The sequence below is a fragment of the Myotis nattereri genome, assembly GCF_964212035.1.
Source record: "Myotis nattereri genome assembly, chromosome: 4".
Classification (NCBI taxonomy): Eukaryota; Metazoa; Chordata; class Mammalia; order Chiroptera; family Vespertilionidae; genus Myotis; species Myotis nattereri.
In genome coordinates, this window is record NC_138079.1 from 67,753,731 (window position 1) to 67,759,286 (window position 5,556).

Below are 5,556 nucleotides of genomic sequence, written 5' to 3' on the forward strand. Positions count from 1 at the left end.
ACACCAGGAAATCAAATGGTTGTTGGGGCTGCCATGGTGGACAAGATCTACTCCCTCCTTGCCTTTATGGCATTCAGATCGTGGCAGGGCTTATAATCATTTCAAGGGAGCCAGTGGGGTGCTCCAAGGGTGGGGGAGCAGGAGGAGCTCTGAGAGCACAAAGGGCACCTCCTGTAACCGGAAGAGGGAGGTTTCCCAGGAGACACGTGGTCTAGGCAGAGCACAAAAGGAGGGGAGGGAGCTAGGCAGTCATTAGGGATAAGGGGATGTTCCAGACGTGGGGAGCAGAATGTACAGAGCCTCCAAGGGTGCACAGCAGGATGGAGAAATGCAAGAAGTCCCAGGTGATTTAAAAGTGGTGGGAGGAACAAGCCTAGTTGAAAATGAGGTGGGAACAAGACCTTACTTATTAACCTAATGTGTCTGGGATGAGTTTGGAGGATCATGGAGAACTTTGGACAGGATGAGCAAGAGAAAAAGAACAGAATCCGTGTTTTGAATTTAGAAGGTTCAATCTCAAAGGTTTGTAGAGAAAAATACTGGAGGGAAAAGGAGACTCGGGGAAAGGGGTCAGTTGGGAGGCTGTTGCCGTAATCGAGATTATAAATATTAAGAACCCTGACGAAGGCCCTGGCAGAGGAGAAACAGAGGAGAGGCTGTGCATGAGAGCGTGTTAGGAACCAGAACAAACCAAACCTGGAGACAGGTTAAAGAGGCGGCGTTAGAAAGAAGAAGAAAGTAAGAAAAACTTCCAGGCTTCTGCACTTGCAACTGTGTCATTCCTAAAAGAGGGACTCCTGGGGCTTGTGCGTATTTTGCAAAACCCAATGAGCTCAATTTTGGATGTGTTAAATTCGCAGTGCCAGTGACACGGCCAGCTGCAGAGGACCAGTGGACATCGGGCTAACTTGTCTGAGCTCAGCACAGAGACCTGAGCAGGACATATGGAGATAAGCATCATTGGCATGTGGGTAGTAAGTGAAGGCATGTAGCAAATGAAATTGCTCAGAGGTGTATGAAGAGAGAAAAGAAGGATGACCCAGGAAACATCAGCACTTAGGGATGTCCAGAGGAAGACAAGCCCATAAAAGACCTTGCAGAAAAGATTCTGGAAAGGTGTGAGGAGGAAACATTTTCTCCATTAAAATGCAAATAATCATATCTAGCCCACAGGGTTGTTGTGTGCATTAGATAATGGATGCATGTAAAGCGAACATAATGCCCCTGCTAGACCAGGTGCATAATAAATGCACAATAAATGGTAGACTTTGTCATCATTAATGTTACTTTTTATAATAAAAATAATAGATGAGTTTTCCTTAGATATTTAGGTAAGTGTGGGTTTTTCATGATACCTTTTAACAGAGATCAACTCTGAGAATTTGTAGTATAGTTTATAATAGTCTGGATGAAAGCCTTAAAGTGAAAAATGCACCTGTATATTCCAGATGACATTCCTGAAACAAATGGAAGTATGAAATTCGGATATAAATAATATATCATTTAATACATAATTTTACTCTCCTGTCTCTTCCGTATCTATGTAGTCAGTTCATGGAGACCGCAAAGTGACCACACAAGGTTGAAAGTATAATTTGGAAAAACGTAAAGGACATTAGCCACCTCAGCAATGGCTAGAAGTAGCAAAGCAATTGCCTATGAGTAGGTGTCTGAGGGGGTTGCGAGCACCTCATTTAACCTAAGATGCAGAATAGACACATGGACACATTTAATCATTACTCACTGAGTGTATGAGAGCTGGGCACACACAGCCGACTTTTGGGTTTCTCCACCCAGGCTTCCCAGGGGCCACTCACATTGAGTCTATAAAGTGGACCTTACTATCTTTTCCACAAAATTTGCTTTCTTCCTCACTTCCTTAAGCAATTGTCACCCAGGCAGACACGTACTCTAGGCTCTGTCCCTCTTGCACCCCCAAGTCACTACATCCCATTCAAGTGACATCCTAAGACCATTCCATTCTCCATCTGACGTCAGAGGAGTCTCTCTAAAACCCAAGTATCCTCCACATGACTCCCCTGCTTAAAGGCCTCTAATGGCTCTGCATTCCGCGGAAAAAGTTCCAAACCTATGGATGGCATAAAAGATCCTCCACAGTCTGACCCCAGCTTGTCCCCCAGGAGCCCAACCATTCCAGTCCTACTGGAACCGCCATGTCATTTCACACAGCCCTGCCTTTGGTCAGGGGCTTCCTTGCCAGCCAGGACTCCACCTCAGGCACACCTCTTCTTTCACATCACCATAGGTAGCAAGAACTCCCTGTGCTGTATCCCCATCATATCGTAACACCATAACACCAACAGCGTTTCACTGCAGGTACCTGTATAGGTGTGTATCTCTCCCTCCTGCAGTATTAGTTCTTTGGAAGTAGAGCCACCTCTTAGTCACCTTTGCATCTTCTGCGTTTAGCACACAGCCTGGCATATAGTAGGAGCTCAATCGGTGTTTATTTGCATGTATATCTTATCTATTATTTATGTGTTCATGCTTATTTTTATTATAGTTGGTTTTTTATTTGATGCTCCGTTTATGCAGTAGTCTTTGTGAATGGAGTTCGGGTAAAGCAGTTCTGGAAACTTGACATCTTTCTGTATATTGATAAACTCATGATTCTGGACTTCAAAAAATGCAGGCGTTGCTAGACCCATCTCTTGAAATATGTTAACCACATCAAGATGAATTCATCCAGGGAGAACCATCTGGTTTCTATAGATAACTTCTCGAGTTTCACCGAATTTACAGGCATCTACAGGGTGCTTACAGACATTTAAAGGAGTTCTTTGGGATTAAGTATAACAACTGGAGTTTTATGAAGAAAACCATAAAACCCTACTGAGGGATATAAAAGAAAACCTGAACTACCTAAAAGCAAAGCTGGCAAAGCACGTAAACTAGCAACTCACAAAATAAATAGAAACACCCACATAAGCAATTCAAGGGTTATAATCTGACAAGGATTAAAAAGACTAATCCAAGCACTCTCAGGCACTGTTAACAAGATAGCACACTGATAGCAACTGCGATCTCTTGGGGGTGGAGTTGGGGGTATTTCAAAGAACTTTTATTTTCTCTACTACAGATGTCTGGGATATTTGGGTTTTTATAATGAGCACATGGTGCTTTTGTACTCAGAAGTTAATATTTATTTCAGAATTTCTGAGACTTGGGGTATCTGTCAGAGAAACAAATATCACACTAACTAGACCTAAGACAATGTGAAAGAACAGCAAAGGAATCACCTTTATTATTGGTTTTTTTTAATTTTATCTTATTGTTTAAAATATTGCAAATAGTAGTACATATGTCTCCTTTTTTTTCCCCATTGACCTTCCCCAAGTCAGCGCTAGACTGCTGTTTGGAGGGAATGAAGGCATTTACTGCGGCCTGGAAGATCATTCTCTCTCCAGTGCTCAGGATGGTAGAATCAGAGGGTGTGCCAGTTTAGACATGGGGAGAAAGGCTCAAAGGAGCAAGGGGAGTGGACGCCTTGGCGGACTGAGGCTGTGCAGTATCTCACCTGACTGTGAATCCTGCACGGGAGACTCGAAAGCTGGCCTTCTCAAGATTGGCCTTGTAATGCAGCCCTCTCCCCCTCCACGCAGACAACTCTGCTCTATTCACTGCAGCTTCACATGAAATAACTACATTAAATACCAGTGACGAGGACAGGGAGAGGGTGGATGTCAGTTCATCTTATTCTACCTGCTGCCTTCAAAAACTCTTATCCTACAGTATAAGCCCCAAACCATTGTTATTATGCAAAGGCAATTGCTCATCATAAAGTTTCCTCTGCACATTTGTACAACTGAAAAGCAACCTGAATTTCTTCCCACCTCATTAAATTTCCCTTTATTTTATACAGCCAGGGACCCACAAGGAGTTGACCTGTAATATATTAGTAAATGGCCAAAGAATAACATGATAAAGCTGAGCACACGATGCCAAAGACCTAGAAAAGACGTGTTAACCCAATGTCCACTGGTCCTCTGCGGCTGGCTGTGTCACTGCAACGCGAATTTAACACCTCCAAAACTGAAGCCACTGGGCTTTCCAAATACGCACAGGTTCCAGGAGCCCCTCTTTCAGGAGGGGGACACAGGCTGAGGCAGAAGAGATGACTGATAAGGGTTATAAGAATTGACTGCCAGCCCAAGGGCTATTGAATTTCTTCACTGCTTAGCTGAAAGATTCTGCAGGAACATTCTTTCAGGGTATTCACTGTCCTCTGAGGTTGCAATAGCAAGCACCTGACAAAGTGATTATTTGAATTTCCTGCAAAACCATCAAAGCCCTGTATCTGGTCTTGGAGAGGGGATGGGGAGGGGAGGGTGTGAAATTTCTGTCTTTAGCAGCTGACATTCCTATTAAGAAAGTGAGGTGTCAAAGATTTGACGTTTCTGTTACTGTTGTCATTGACTCCATACACAAGCAAATGCATTTGGCGGTCTTTTATCGGAACACCGAGACACCTGCCTGAGAGGAGAAACCAGTTCAGGGGATGGATTTCCACTCCAAGCCGGAGGACCCTGAGCTCAGTTCAGAGGGGAAGCCAGCGGGATGGGAGAGGACACGCCTCTGAAATGAGCCTGAATTGACAGTCTGTAGAAAAGAGGAAAATGCTAACACTGCAGTGTGGTGGGTGGACCCTGGGAAGGGCAGGACAGCTGGACTCTGTCCAGGGCGGTGTAGTGTGGCCCTTTGGGAGAGGGAGTGAGGTGAGGAGGACAACTTCACAGTTGGCTACACACTGTCCAGGGGCATGCCCAGCAGCCACTGGGCCATCTCCGCAGACGCATAGTCAGCTGGAGAACTTTCCGTAAGCAATCAATGGGCCCTGTCTCCGTTGCTGGAACTGCATGCAGAATGCCATCATTTAAGTTCTCTTCCAGAAGATTTTCTGATCCATCAGCATTTTGGCAACTGTCAACCATTCCCCTGGTATCACATCATAAGAAAAAGAGGGTATTCAGGAATCTTATTCTCACATAAAATGGAATTTGTGGAGAAAAAAACCTGAAGGCCTTGGACATCCACAATATCAATATGTGACAAATATGTGATGGAGTAATAAATAAATGAATAAATCTTAGGGTGCATTCTCATTTCCAGAATTATAGTAAGTAAAATATCAGAGGTGATAGTTCTGTTGTTCTGTCACTGTTTTCTCTCCCAAGTGCTTCATTATAAAAGGCTAGAGGCCCAGTGCACGAATTCGTGCATGGGTGGGGTGCAGCTGGCCCTCCCTGATCAGGGCCTATTGGGACAATTTGCATATTAGCCTTTTATTATATAGGATAGGATGCCTTCAGCAGCCGGTAACTGAAACCACCACACATGACAGCTTTTCCTGAAGCACATGCATGTGTGAAAGAAGGCTGTAAGTCTGAACAAATGCACTCTCTGTTAGGAAGAAGAAAGGAGGAAATGGCTATCTGGTGGGCTGCTACTGCAGACATTTATTTATTGCACTATATCTCTTGTTCAGCTCAGAGTCCACTTCTAGGGGAAGGTTTACAACTAAGGTCTCTGAAAGTT